Source organism: Mustela nigripes, chromosome 3 (genome assembly GCF_022355385.1).
Source record: "Mustela nigripes isolate SB6536 chromosome 3, MUSNIG.SB6536, whole genome shotgun sequence".
Lineage (NCBI taxonomy): Eukaryota > Metazoa > Chordata > Mammalia > Carnivora > Mustelidae > Mustela > Mustela nigripes.
In genome coordinates this window covers 18,351,746-18,366,374 of record NC_081559.1, presented here as the reverse complement: position 1 = coordinate 18,366,374, position 14,629 = coordinate 18,351,746, and the positions used below count along the sequence as shown (strand labels likewise).

At 40.8% G+C, this 14,629-nt stretch overlaps 1 long non-coding RNA gene across 1 annotated transcript in view; it reads left to right on the top strand.

Annotated features, from left to right (window-relative positions):
* The first annotated feature begins 934 nt into the window (after positions 1 to 934).
* LOC132012849 (uncharacterized) overlaps positions 935 to 14,629 on the top strand; it is a 37,650-nt gene continuing 23,955 nt past the window's right edge. The window contains exon 1 of the long non-coding RNA XR_009402780.1: positions 935 to 1,001. This is a non-coding gene — a long non-coding RNA (uncharacterized LOC132012849). The remainder of the gene's footprint in view (positions 1,002 to 14,629) is intronic.

Sequence of the window (14,629 nt, the reverse complement as noted above, 5' to 3'; positions counted from 1 at the left end):
AATGATCATTTGTATTTGAAGAATATTTGGCCAAATGTCTCTGCCCCCCCACCCCCACAGCGCATTATAAGCGATCACCTCTTTGAAGGAAGGTGGAGATTCAGCTTTCTCCTTATCGTTTTCTGTTTCTTTGTAAATTATTTTTTAATTATTAAAAAATATTTAAAAAAATTTTTTAATGAAAGTAGAGTTGACTCTCAAATCTGTCCACTTGTCTTGGGCTTCTTGGCCTGGTCTGTAAGGCAGGCCACCGCTGGTCCTCCCTTGGGTCCCTGTCCCGGCTTCCAATGGCTCTCCCCACTTCTGATTGTCTGGCTCCCCAGTGCATTCTCTCCAGGGCTGCCAAAATGCTCCCTCTAGGCAGCAAATCTTATCATGTCAATCGCCTGCTTAAAGTACCACTTGGATTCCCCATGGAGCCTTTATCATAGCTTAGAAGGCCTCCATGATCTGATCAGCCCTACAGGTCAGCAGGTCCCTGTGAAATTCATACAGCTCAGGCCCAGAGACCACTGGGACACCTACTGGGCTCTCCTTCCTGACTATGGTCTCCCTTTCCAGTCCCTCCTCAGGCTGACTCTGAATCACCTTCCAGGGTAGCCGGTCCCCTTTGCACTCCAGCGGCATCCTTTACTTAACTCCTCTTCCAGGGCTTATCACACTGTCCTGAAATTGCCTTTGACTTGTTTGTTTCAGCCACCGCCCTGTAAATTCGATGAGAGCGACACTGGGTCTGTCTGGTTTGTCTTATATCCTTAGCAGTAAACACGGAGAAATGACAACCAGACACAGTTAAAAGAGGGAACCACTCTGTTTCCCAATTTTGCTGCCTTTAATCAGGTCAAAGACAAAGAGTTCATTGAGCCCCAGTATCTATTTATAGACGTTGCTCCACACTTGCCTTGTACAAGTGGATTTTCTTTTTGGAAGATGGCTCAGAGAACAGAATGAAAAGTGAGACTGGTTCCAATCAGGTTGTTGTACAGAAAACGTCAATGTGGGTGAGTGTGTTTAGTCTGTTTCTCCCAGACCCAGGCAGGAAGCACTACAGGCTTGTAGAGCAGAATTGCAGTGTGTGTGTGTGTGTGTGTGTGTGTGTGTGTGTGTGCACGCACACCTCTGTGGATGTCTGGGTGTATTGTATTGCCACACTCGACGATAGGTTAGCTTTGTTAGAAATTAATGCCTATGAGTTTTTCAGATAAGGCAGTTGCTGATCTCTGCTTTCTTTGCCAGAGAATGACCTACATGTGTTAAATGGTATGTGTCAGAAAGAGAAAAGCTGCAAATCTTAGAAGGTTACCCTGAGATGTCTGATATCTACTGTTGCCCAGATTTTATGACTGAAAAGGTTATTTAGTCTCTTTAAATATGGCTATATATGCGCGTGTATGTTGATTGGCATTGGACCAAATCAATTTAGAAGAATGTAGCTTATACCAAGAAAATGAAATTGCAGAATAGGACAAAAGGTAACCAAGACATACAGTTGCTGGTAGGTCATAGAGCTCTCCCTTTCTTGACATACATTAAAATTATTTTGCATATCACATTTTTTTTCTTTCCTTTTAAAAAAACAAAGCAAAAAAACTTTTTTCAAAGTCTCCCTGACAGTTCGCACTCAGACTCCTTTGGAGGCGTTCTGTACCCACGGCCGTCTCCCTGCTTCCTGCTCCCGACTAACAGATGATCATGCATGTGTTTTCTGGCCATCGCTTCGCCTGCACCGTGCCACAGATACCTGGGGCCCCAAGGCTCCCTTTGTCTGACAAATGGTACAAATTGGGTCATGCATTTGTACAAGTCTGGCAGATTCCTGCCAGGATGCAGACGGAATAAAAAGAAAAGGAAGTCTACGAAATACCTGTTTCACTTCCTCCCGGCTCTTCTCCCTCCCTCCCTTCCTGCCTCCCTGGGTCCGCCTTGTCCAGTGCAGACGATCATCGCAGGCACGGAGCTTGTTGGCTTACTGATCAATGACAAAGCGAAGAGATGTGTCATTTGCTTTTTTTTTTTAAATAACCAGGTGGTCAGAAGCTGATCTCAGACTGCTGGCAAGAACGTTAGTGACTGTTTAGCCACCGAAACAATTTCTTCTTTCCCAAGTTTTTTGTTTGGGGCTTTAAGTTGTGTCTTGCTCCTTTAAGCAAAACAGCTGACTCGACTTGTCTCTGACTTCTGGGAATAATTGAATTCTTAGGGCAGTGGCTTAGTAACCTGAGAACAGTAAATGAAAATTTCGCTCTACAACATACCCACACTCATCCACACGCAGACATGTGGGCTTGTCCACTGCACTCCCTGTGGTTCAGAGAGACGTTTGGGGAATATTTGTGTCCTCTTTGCCTTTTTAATTTTCCAGCCTGTCTTGGGGGTGGGGGCGGTTCAAGCTATAAAACTCAACAGGGAGGTTGGGAAAGATCAACTTTGCATGATCAAGGGGCACGTGGATTTTTAGAAGTCGAGAAATACAGTGATGAGAGAAGGGGAAGTCATATAGTGATTTACCTCACCTGCACTTTTATGGGAAAACTGTGCCTTGGGAGAGAAGGAGTCAGAAAGACCAAGAAACTCACGTTAATTGAAGGCTCAATTCATGTCAGCACAATATTTAATCCTGGCAGCAAAGCGGCTGTCCCACCTATTTTACAGATGAGGAAGGTAAGGCTTAGAGAGATTTAGGTAACTTGCTCAAGTACACCCGTCTGGTAAGAGACAGAATTAGTCCCTTCTATCCAGATTTCTCTGGTACCCACTATAGCTGCAATTCTTTCACTTTAAATCTTTGAGTGGAAACCTCCAACATCTGCCACTATGGCCCAAGGGGTTACTATTCCACCTTTGCATAGAATTAGGAAGGAGCACTTAAAAAGAAAGAAAAAGCCTGGGGTGCCTGTGTGGCTCAGTTGGTTAAGCGGCTGCCTTTGGCTCAGATCATGATCTCAGGGTCCTAGGCTCCAGCCCCACACTGGGCTTCCTGCTCCGCAAGGAGTCTGCTTCTCCCTCTCCTCTGCATGTTCTCCTTCTCTCTCAAATAAATAAAAAAAATTATTTTATTTTATTTTATTTATTTTTTAAAGAAAAACGATTTTTCTTTAAAAAAAGAAAAGGCCATTTTTTGAAAAGAGTGCTTTTAGGGTGATAGCAAAATCGAGAGGAAGGTACAAAGAATTTCCATGTACCCCCTGGCCCTGCACATGCACATCTCCTCCATGGTCAGCATCCCGCACCAGAGTGATGCATTTGTTAGAATGAAGAAATGTACATTGACACATCACTGTCACCCAGCGTCCATAGTTTATACGGGTTCTCTCTTGGTGTTGCACATTCTGTGGTTTGGGAAAATGCACAATGACGTGTATTCATCATTATATATTTGAACCTTTGAACAACACAGGTTGGAACTGCATGGGTCCACTTATACAGAGACTTTTTTTTTTCTTTTGATAAATACATTACCATAAATATATTTTCCTTGTGATTTTCATAACGTTTTCTTCACTCTAGTTTACTATATTGTGAGAATACAGTATATAATACATAGAACATACAAAAATACGTGTTAATTGCTTATATTATTGTTAAAGTTTCTGGTCAACAGTAGATCAGATTATTGGTGGTTAAGTTTTTAGGGAGTCAAAGTGGGTTTTCATCAGTGTGGGAGGTTTGCACCTCTAATCCCTGCCTCGTTCAAGCATTACCTAAAAATCGTCTGTGCTCCACCTGTGCATAATCCCCACACTCCTTCCTACCCACCGTACTCTCTTCCCCTGGAAACCCTTCGCCTGGAGAGCTCTTTTTACTGTCTCTGTAATTTGGAGCACTGTTTTTGTTTTGTTTTGTTTTTTTTACAATTGGAAGGGTAATGGTGTGGGATGATTTCTTGAGCTCACCATTACTTTTTCATCCAGTTAGAAGTAGCTTGGATATATACATTGAGTCATCAGTTAACATGCATTTTTGCAGGCCTCTCCATGAGCAAACCATAGTAGTTATCTACCTGGGAGATTATAGAAAGACTCTCACTCCAGTTAGGAGTCATGAACAGCCTAGCAATCTAGTTAGGGAGATCGACAAGATAAATATCTGTCTCTATATCTCTTTTGATCTCTATCTCTATATTTGTATGTATGTCATTGACTATAAAATTAGAGTAGTGAGAACATTTCTCAGGGCTTCAAACACCTGCTAATTGAGAAAATGAGTAAATATAACCAGGAGGTTTGGAGAAGACTTGAAATTGAACATGTTCTTTTTAGAACCTGACAATGCCTGCTTATTAGCTTTTCATGAGGACCAGAAAGGGTTATTCTTTGAAAAAAAAACAAAAAACAAAAAACAAACCTCTTCTTTTGTACAACAGTAGCCTGAATAGTCAGGAGTTGGCAAGGCCTTTTCTGATGTTTATTGGAGCAGCTGTGGAAATAATTTTTTACCTTGGATTCTGTGATTTATTTCCATTATGAATAAATTTGGGATTTATTTTAAGGCTTTCAAAAACTGGGAATGCTTTGGTCTCAGAATTATTTTTTATTAAACATTGTCTCCCTGGCTGCATTTCAGGTGCTGGCTGAATTCTGCACAGTGGGCTGTGTTAGCATCAGAAATGCCTTTAAATGATAATAATTATAATAATTATATATATAAAAAGGATGGAATTGGGTTCTAATTCTATTCGGCTGAACTTGATATTTGACTTTACTGACTCAGTTTTGGCATCTTTAAAATGAAGATAATTGATAAGTACCTTATTATTTCTGAAGAATGAAGAATGTTATTTCTATTGCAAAGAGATTTGAACCCTTGAATAAATGTGCTTTGAATGCAAACTGTTATCTATTTCAATCAATGTGTTTTATAGGTTGACATCTTGGACAGGAAGGAAATCTTCCTTATACTTCCCATTCAAGATGGACTCCTACAAGAGAACTAAATAAACATGGTAGTCAAGGAGGTCATGAAGATCTGACTCTCCCCAGAAGCAATATTGCTTCCTTGCTGTCTCTGTAAACTAGAGTTGCCATCTTGCTCACAGAATCTTGTTGAAAGACAAGTCACACTTTTTGCTCTCAGGCCAGAGTCACATACCACTGCCTCTTTCTCGCTTCCTTTGTCCTCTCTCCTTGCTTTGAACTCATTGATTCTCTGTTTCAGAGGAGCTTCCAAGAGAAATGAAGTTAATCATTCAGCAAGGGAAAACATCAGCCATCTAGGACCTTCAACATTGATTTAGAATCCACTTTAATATGGTTTAAGCCCTGATAAACAATAAACAAGGGATAGGAGACTGAGGGAAGGAGAAAAATGGCTCATCCAAAGAGGCCTGTGGAAGCAAACTGGACTCTACTCTCTGGGCCAGGTCCTGAAGAAAATATATTAAAAAAATGTAAAACAAGTTTCTGGTCCCCAGGAGCTTAGAGTCCAATTAGGGAGAAAAGGCATACTTATCATTTATGAGACACACGGGAAAATTTATAGCTGCTACCAGAGCATCACTTCTCCTCCTCCTACAGAATACAGAGCCTTCCTTTCTGACTCCCAAGGGACCTAGATATCCATACACAGCCTCCCTCACTGTCTAGAGAGTGTGCTGGTGGCAAAAGCACACCTGACCTGGGTGAGGGGAGCCAGAATCCAGCTTATCTCTTATGGATCCTCTGTCTGGCAGCCTGAGTCACTGTAGTAGACTCTCTTCCTGTTCAATTTGCAGCTACTTCCAGTACCACAAATGGGTCCTCCAATGCTTGGACATGATGGTCCAGATTCTTGGTCTCAGAGTCTTGACCTCTTTTCCTTTTCTGCTCTCCCAAATAGTTTCCTTCCCAAGGTCAGGAAATGTTTTCTCATATTTCTTTAAAACACAGTTTATGACATCCATGTTCCTGGAAAAAATGGAACCATCATCTTATTCTCCTAAGGATGCCTACTTTGATGGTTACTACCTTAAGGACCACCCAGTGACATTCTGTCACATCTTTTATTAAAGGCAGAAAAACACAAAAAAATGAAAATGTAAGAATGGTCAATGATCAGGTAAGCCAAGAAATATGTGCTGAGCGGTACATGACGAACATTTTCATATACTTTATTCTATTTAATTTTCATGAGAAAACCCACAGAATAGTTGGTTACTCTTTTATTGAACAGAAAGCATAAGGTCACAGGAGTTAGACAAATTGCTCAAAGCTATACACATAATGGACTTCATATTGCATATATTTTCTCTTGCCCAGGACATTGTTTCTTCTACTGTACCTCAGCTGCCCCTTTGTCAAAAGAGGAAACACTTCCTGTGGATTAGAATGTCCTAGGGACAAGTTTATGAGGACGAAGTATTTGAAATGGCTCTTGACTAAATTATAGGTTCTGGTTAGACGGTGGAAGAAGGCAAGGCTATTCCTGGACTTGGAAGGATTTGCTTGACTAAAACCACAGGTTGAAAAAGTGGAAGGTGTATTTGGAAGACTGTGTGTAGACTGTTTTGGCTGGAGAGGAGGGCTCATTCATAAATGAAATGGCACTTAGCCAAAGAGAGGGGAACAATGAAGACTGCTTTGCCATTGTTGTGATTCAGTAGTTTCAGGCACCTCTGTTAAATGAGGATAAACAGGGCTGACCTTCCCTTACAGGCAGTCTGGGATTCTGAATCATCAGTGACTGGGAAGTGGCATGCTCCATTATCTAAGGCATGATATTATATCCACCAGCTATTTTGTGCAGTTGAATTTTTGTTGCATTGAAATGATTCTCTCAGTGTGAGCTCAATAACAACGGACACGATGGTGGTTTTTCTATGTTGCCAAAAACTAGGTCTGAATTTCTTCTAGCGCCTCCTGCTCCAAAGCACCTCTTATGATTAATTAACCTTTTGTGGAATAACTAGGACATCTGTGTGGGATAAGATGTACTTTGGTCAGACTTCAGTTTTCAGTTGTTCAGCAAGAGGATAATTAATTATAAGAGCTGAATCTGAACAGAAGACTTTGGAGGAAATCCAAATGAAGCAAAACATCTAATTATCAATGAACAGGAAGTATTTTTTTTTATTGTTGTTGTTGTGGAAGTGAATAAAATACTTAATATAAATAAGAGGTAGTAACAACTCAAGATGCCTGCTTCGAGTGTATACATAATGTGAAAAATGTGAGATATTTGTGTTTTTGCAGATAAAGTACAATGAACTAAGCATAACTAGACAAATACAAAACAGGGGCCAAGGTAATGTCTAAAATAAATATGTACTCCCCTTGGAGATAATTGTGTGGACTTTAACAAGGATATATCTAGAATCACCTGGCTATTATTGCTACTGACAAATAACAATAAATACCTCTTGTCTAGAGAAAAAGGTTGGATTAAGATACAAAGTAAGAGATAAAATGTAGGAAGCTAAAAACAGTGCAAAATCAATTTCTTTAACAGAAATGGCACTGTGATAGAGATGGTTTTCCAGAGCTTAACTTTCTGAGGTGAATCACCTGCCGTATTTAGCCCATATCTACATGACACAATCTCCCACGAAACCAGCAATCCTGAGATTCTAGCTTGACTTACTGACCTATGATGAGGGGGTACCTTAGTGGACCATGTGAGAAATTCCACTCTCAGTCAAAATGTTCTTCAGGATTGATTGTTGCCCACACTCACTGGTAACTGCTATACAAATACTACATGATTCTACTTCAGTGAGGGAGTATGATTCTACTTCATATTTATCAATATCATAAAGCTTCCAGTCCATGAAGGTTTTTTTTTTTTTAAATTTTATTCATTTATTCAACAGACCACAAGGAGTTAGAGAGGCAGGCAGAGAGAGAGGAAGAAGCAGGCTCCCAGCCAAGCAGAGAGCCTGACACGGAGCTCGATCCCAGGACCCTGAGACCACAACCCAAACCGAAGGCAGAGGCCCAACCCACTGAGCCACCCAGGCGCCCCGAAGGTTTTCTTTTTTTACGTATTTCTCCTGTTGCTATGAAAGAGTTTTCTTTCCTATTTTCTTTCTACCTGTGGCTTCTGCTGCCTCATGTCAGTACTTGGTGCCCATGCTTTGTACATCTCTCAGTTTCTACAGCTTTCTATTGTATATTGTTGTTGGGAGACAGTTCTCCATGGTCTCTTGCATTTCTGCATTCTGCTGTTCAGTATAGTAATGTCTCTCTCAGGGACAAAGATAGGGCAGGTTCATTAGTAACTCAATATAAAAGACTTAAGTTTCCCAAGTCTGATTTCCTCAGCTGAGATGCAGATTGCATTACATAGCTGCTCTGGGTCAACCTTTTGGGACTCAGAGGGGTGGGGGTGGGGGGACCAGGAGAACCAGGGCAGGCATGAAGCTCATGTACTTGCTGTGCTTTGGGTAATAAGTCTTTGTCTCTGACTCAGGTGTTTTGTGTCTTCTGCCATATCCGTAAAAGTATGCCAGGCTAAATTGTTAGCTTGCAAGGAAGGTCATATTTCTTTATACTTCTTAACATCTGGATCTTATATCCAAGCTCCCTGTGAGGATCTGACTGGGGCAATTAGTCATCATCCAGTATAGAGAATAACTGTCACCCTGAGCTGTTATGCTAGACCTTCTTATAGGGCAGTCAATAGATTGCAGCTTTTGAATCAGGTACTCTTGTTTAAACTAGCCATCTGTGGCCAACTTTTCAAGGTCACTTTGTTCAAATATTGAGGCCTGTGAATGAAGGACAGAATCTCATTAAGAGGGAGTCATGAGCTTGGAAAACCCTTTAAGGTTCTCAGAAGCAGATATTATAACTTTTACCTTTTACAGGATGTCTAGGGAAATGTTATTGAGAAATAATTAATTCATCTCAACTCTCTTGCATATTCTGAGATTTCTGTGAACAGAGATGAGTGTGTGCCTTATCTGCAACTTACCAGTTCTCTGCCCAAGGAGGAAGCATTTGGTAAATCTTGTGTTCCTAATACTGGCCATTGGAGATGAATGCCCAGGTTCACTTTAGAGGTTCTCTCTTAGCACGTATTCATTCACCATTGGGAGAGCAGTTGTGTAGTTGGCTGGGATTCCCTCCACTGCCAGGTTCAGGCATGGACCCTGAATGGCCTAAATCAATCAACCTTTTGTCTATTGTGATTGATTCAGAGGAGAGCCTATGACTTTAGAACATTGTTTGGAAGGTTCTCTGTCTTTTTATGGATGATGTGGTATGGAAATGGGAGCCTGAAACTTGTTTCCATTTTGTCACTGTTTTATTCAGAGTTCTCCAGAGAAACATTACCAAGAGAAGATATGTATAACGATATAGCTATGTTACTATAAAATATATAGGGAAAGAATTTATATGTGTTTATATATGTAAAATTTAGGCATAATTAATTAATTAATTAATTGGAATTGGCTCATGAGATTTTTGGAAGCTGAGAAATCTCCAAGCTGTAGACCCAGAAAAGCTGGTGGTATGATTCAGTCTAAGCCCAAAGGCCTGAGAACCAGAAGAGCCAGTAGTAGGTATCTCAGGGCAGAAGAAGATGAGACCAAATGTCCGAGCTCAAGTAGTGAAGCAGAAAGGAAGAGTTAAATTCCTCCTTCCTTTGCCTGTTGCTCTAGTTAGGTCCTCAGTGGATTGTTTGGTATGCGCAGATGTAGTAGAGGGCAATCTGCTTTACTGATTCAAATGCTAAATCTTCATGAGGGACATCCTCATGGACACTCTCAGGAATAATATTTCATCTGGTCACCCAGTGGCCAGTTAGGTTGACACAGAAAATTAACCATCATGTCACCAAGCTTGAAAATAAAGCTGACACTTGGAGGAAGGACAGGTCAAGAGAATTAACTAACGTTGGAGTCAGAGCCTTAATGAAACTAACCCCAAAGTCTATATGATTTCTGAGCTTTTCAGTTATATGACCCAATAATTAACTTTATTGTTATTGAGGGTATGAATTGGGTTTTCTATTACTTACAATAAAAAACATCCTAAGTGGTTCATTTATTAGTTTTCATCACATCTGAAGTGCAAATGTGCAGGGATCTAAAGTTGGGACAGTGCATAATTGGTTCTGGACATATCAGATACAAGTCTCATGTGTGTAATTCACTGGTCTTTTCCCAGTGCCTGGCACATGGTACATGCTCATAAACATTTGTGGAAGGAATCCATGAACTCTGCTTATTGCTCCCCAGAACTTGTTATTTCCTGACTGGTCATACCTCCTTGTTTGCTTTGATTGGGCTTTTGCTGCAGAATTTGGAGGAGAGTTTGGTCACTAAAGAGTTAAATAAAAGGATTAAAAGAATCACAGTGTCTCTACACACAATGGTGACCAATGTCATCTTGGGCTCCACATTCTTCAGGGATGGGTTTCCACAGTGGTGATTCAGCTGGCCAGGCCATACTACTTAATCAGAAGTTATAATTTTGGTTTGAACTGTTCAGAGGTCCATTATAATCTACAGCTTACATCTTGCGGTAAAAAGGACAGTCTAACTCGTTTTGCCGAAGTACAGCATTATTTTCTTCAGAAAATAATCGGACTCAGAGCTATGATTTAGATGTTGGCTCTACCCCTTTACAAAGAGTATCACCTTCCTCACTGTAAACAGCCAGATAAAAAAATCAAGGCCCCACGTGTAGGTATCACTGACTGATACCATGTGTAGGTATCTGCTATAAGGGAAAGTACCAACAAGGATCACACCCAAAGTGGGAGAAGAGTACAGCCTTACGAACTACAGCTGAATCATGTTAAAATGATGAAGAACCCTGATGGGACCTCAGGTTCATATTCCTAGCTTGCCAAGCCACCTGCTTGCTGATATCAGGATTTTCTAGTGGATGTGGAAAACATTTGAAGTCAAAATATCTGGGTCAGCATAACTTAATGTGTACTAACTGTCAAAAATCTAATCTGAACAGCCTTCCCTAATGTTCAGAGTGTTCTCTTCCTCTCTCTCAAATGGTTTGTCCTGCCCAAAGAATGGAAGAACTTCTTGGAATGTGTCCTGACTATGGACAGCACGTCCAAAATGCAACAAGTAAGCGCAGGGTAATTATGTAATGACCGGCACTTCTGGAAATTAGGCAGAAAGGCTTCTCCCCAAAGATGCATCATTTATGCCACCAAACCTATCCACATACCCTGAAGTGTCTTCTTAGAATTGCAAAGGTAGTTGAAAAAGAAATCCAGACCAAGGAATTGTCTTATAGGTAGACCTAAATTCAAAGCCATGTTTCATTGTGGAGAGCAAAGTTCCTGCCCGAGTTTCAGAGACAAAGGGCTCCTTGTCCTCATCAAACTTGAATTCAAAGAAATCCATTTGTCAGCTAAATTTTCTATAGTTTCTCTGATTAGGTTGCACTTCAGTCTTCATTATTTCATTAATGCAGCTTTAGGCACACTTATTTTCTTAAAGTCCAGGCTACTTCCATTTATTTCCTTTAGTTTTTATAGGTCTAAAATACCACCATACCATTGCCACTTTCCCTAAGCATCTTGACAGGTCTAGATTGCCAAGTGACTTTTCCTTTTGGATCAGAAAAAAAGGAAAAAAATCCTTGCTAACCATTTCCCAATGGTATCCTTCCTAGCAGTAAAATTCTCAGCAAGGCTACTTAACAATTTCTTATGTGCTCATTTTTTTTCCATAATGAGACTGCCAACAGATGCTCATATAATGGAAATCTCCATTGACTACCATGGATCTGAGTTTTGTAGCTGAGCTTTTTATAATCTACATCAGGAAAACATTTTCAAAGGGTGCATGGGTGGCTCAGTGTGTTGAGCCTCTGCCTTCGGCTCAGGTCGTGATCTCAGGGTCCTGGGATCAAGTCCCGAATTGGGTTCTCTCTGCTCAGTGGGGAGCCTGCTTCTCCCTCTCTCTCTGCCTGCCTCCCTGCCTACTTGTGATCTCTCTCTGTCAAATAAATAAATAAAATAAAATAAAATAAAAAGGAAAGCATTTTCAAGATCCTCTGTCTGGATGATCTGCTTCTCTTGTCACCATGTAAGTCTTTTTCACTGGGCTTCTACCTTCATGTGTGTGCATTTCTGTCTGTGAGTATAGTCTCTCACTCTTATTATAGCCCTGGATTATACTTACTTTGCTGTATTATTCTCTTCTCTAGTATTTTATTTCATCCAGCTGATTCCAAGAATAGGAACCATATCTTCTAATTCTTCATATGCCTTTAACTACCACTTTCCACATTGACGATGGCTAATAAAGATGCCCTGCTGGTTACGTCAGTTGCTTGGTCTTTTTTCATTTGCAGTAGTTGGCTCTCACATAAAAGCAACTCTCAAATATATTTTTTATAATTAATATTTAAATGGTTTATAAGCCATTCCTAGGCCTCTTATAAGCTCATTTCCCCCTGTTGCAGGTATATTGAAACTGGATTTGACCGGAAAGGAATCTTAGATGCATGGACTATGAATGGATATGCTCCTTGTATTTAACTCAGCATCTCGTTTGTGGTTTTCTTGTTACTACTTTCAACTGGTTTATTAAATGTGCTAAACTTGGCAGAGTTTAACCAAGAGACAACATTTACTTTTCTGCCATGACTGTCCTTAATCATATTTGGTCAGATTTCCCCTCTTGGCCTTCTTAGTGACAACTTGGGATGATCTGACTGCTTTTTAGTCAAAGTGTTAACCAACAGGCTCATCTTCAAGTTTTAAATAGCACAGCCCAATCCAATATAAAAACTTCAATCCCTCATCTAATCGAAGCTCCTTCCCCAACACTCCCTGTCAGCACCCTCCCCCCCACCACCTCACTGCTCAGAGAAGACATGATCCCTCAGTGCTGTAGTTGGGCAGTGAGGCATGGCTGGGTCTCCCCCTCATTCTCTACTTTGTTCCTTCATTCCTAGTATCCACTCAGAAGGCTGCTGCTTCTGGACTCTTACAGAGTTTGGGTGCTAAATAGGGAGTAGAGATAGATGGTGACAGTTTCCAACTTAGCTGCTACTGGTATAATTGGAGCCATTGTTCTCTGTGCGGCAGATGAACCAAAACTGGGTTTCACACAGGAATGTTTGTGGGATCGTTGTCCTGCATGGGGAATGTATTCTTTGGCTGACCTCTTATGACACCCTCTCAATTCTTTGCTCTGGCTCTATACCCCACTGAGCTTTTTTTGTTGGGTCCCCAGCGCCCTGTAGGCAGAGCTCTGTCAAGATGGTGCCAGTCTGGCTCCCCTCTGTGGTATTCACATGGTCCAGGATATCTTTATCCTGCTGTCAGCTGGTCAAAGTGAAGCTTGCTTCTCAGTTTGCTTATTCTCCAGGGATAGATGCTATCTTGAAAGATAGTTTAGGTACTCTCAAAAACAGTTTTTTGCCCCATTCCCTAAGATCATCCAGCCATGGACTGAGATGCCTGTCTTCTGTATGCAAGTGGTGGTGTTGAAGCCCCCCCCCTTTTTTTAAAGCAGGGTGTTCTGTGTGGCTGGGGGTGGGTGGAGAGGCAAAGGACCCCCATTTCCTTTTCCAAGGGACAGGGATGGGAAAATCCACTTCCATGAAGTTCTATAAAGAATCTCTTTCTTTTAGGTGCCTGGCTGGCCCAGTTGGTTGAACATCTGATTCTTAGTTTCTGTCCAAGTCATGATCTCGTGGTTGTAGGGTTGAGGCCCATGTTGGGCTCTGTGCTCAGTGAAGAGTCTGCTAGAGACTCCCGTTCACTGTCCCTGTCCCTTCTCCTGGTCTCGCTTTCTCTCTGAATAAATAAAATCTTAAAAAAAAAAAAAAAAAAGAATCTTTCTCTTTTATGCCAGCAGGCGGCTATGGGTGATGGGCCAAAGGGGTTTGACCACCTCGTAAATAGTCCTTAGATAGTCTTAGTTAGGGAAGGTCTTTGGAATATGGGGTGAAGTTCCAATTAACACTTTGTCTTGACACAAAAAACAATTTTTGACACTAGAAATCTTATGTTTTTCTAATGAAAAACAAAGCACAAGTATACATTCTCTCAGTGTTTATTCCAGATTCTTCTATATTGTTCTTATAGATAAAATAAGACACTTTGAAATCCCAGGTATTTGTTTTCTTAGTGTAATAGCACACATATTATTACCAAATTCAAAGCATATGATTAAGGAAACAGGAATTAGATAGACAAAAAATAAGATCTAAATTTGTTGACTGATATTTGAATTCAGTATTCTCTCTCTCTTTATTTTTTTTTTTAAGATTTTATTTATTTATTTAACAGACAGAGATCACAAGTAGGCAGAGAGGCAGGCAGAGAGAGGAGGAAGCAGGCTCCCTGCTGAGCAAAGAGCCCGATGTGGGGCTCGATCCCAGGACCCTGGGATCATGACCTGAACTGAAGGCAGAGGCTTTAACCTGCTGAGCCACCCAGGCGCCCTGAATTCAGTGTTCTTTATATTGATTCCTCTTTCAGCTGAACAGTTATTTTCATTGAAATATCATTTGGTTGAGAAAACCCACTACACAGTGAAACATAGGGAGAGTGATTTGGGGGTTTAGAGATACTAGTTTCTAACAGGGTTTCAAGATGTCCTAATGATGAGATTGGATTCGTAGTTTCATTACCTTGGACAAGGCATTTTTATGGGACCAAGTGGTTTTATTTTTAACTTGAGAAGATTTTACTTAGTATGTTTTAAAATCCTTCAGGCCTCTAA